Genomic DNA, 896 nt, shown 5'->3' with positions numbered 1-896 from the left:
AAATGTGAAAATATGCATGGCATTGCGGGCGAGGCTGCGGAGTGTTTTGGGGTTGGTGTTATTAATAAACCCAAAATGCGAACAAAATGCAATTGTTAGCATGTGTATGTGTGTGTGTGCGTCGGTGTGGCTGTTAGTAAGCGGCYGCTGCGCATGGAAGTGACAATTGTTCCAACTTGTCGATAAGTAAATCAGCAAAAAAAGGTCGCCTCAGTTTGAATCGAGTTAGTGAGCTGCAAAGTGTTCGCATTTTTAATGATATGGTGTGATCTTAAGGGCAATAGGACGGATGGCATATTTGGGTGCGCCTGCCTTTTCATTTGTTGCTATTGGCGGCTGTAGAATTGTTTGAACCGCAGGCGCTTTGCATACCAGCGTTTATGGAAGCGGGTGTGAATGTAGACACATACTTATGTGTGTATGTATGAATGCATGAGTGTATGTATGTGTGTCTACAAATATAATAGCATTTCAATAATTTAATAAACGCGACAATAAGTCGCCGCGTGRGCGTTAAACAACAGCAATTTCTCGCTTCATTTGCGATTTTCAGTTTCCTTTGACATTTCCTTAGACTTASAGTCCTTTGCAATTATTGCGGTAAMTGGCTACAATTGTTGTAACGGTACTTTAATAATAGCACAGTGCTCGGGTTGGCAGTCAATAATTAGCCAAATTGCAAGCATGTGTTTAAATGCCACCTTATACTCTGCTAGAGTATCTAAAATGACAGTCTACACTCAAAACACGCTTCATTACAAAAATACACTGCAGCTAAGATTGATCAAATGCTATGATTGTTCATATGATATGATACCTTMAATTTCTATAATGAATTTATAAAAATTTTACGAATTCTCATTGTTCAATTTGTTTGCTATATGTTATAGTTATCC

This window comes from Bactrocera latifrons, unplaced genomic scaffold, assembly GCF_001853355.1.
Source record: "Bactrocera latifrons isolate USDA-ARS-PBARC rearing strain unplaced genomic scaffold, ASM185335v1 scaffold_179, whole genome shotgun sequence".
In the NCBI taxonomy this organism is placed as follows: domain Eukaryota; kingdom Metazoa; phylum Arthropoda; class Insecta; order Diptera; family Tephritidae; genus Bactrocera; species Bactrocera latifrons.
This window is presented reverse-complemented; position numbering follows the sequence as displayed.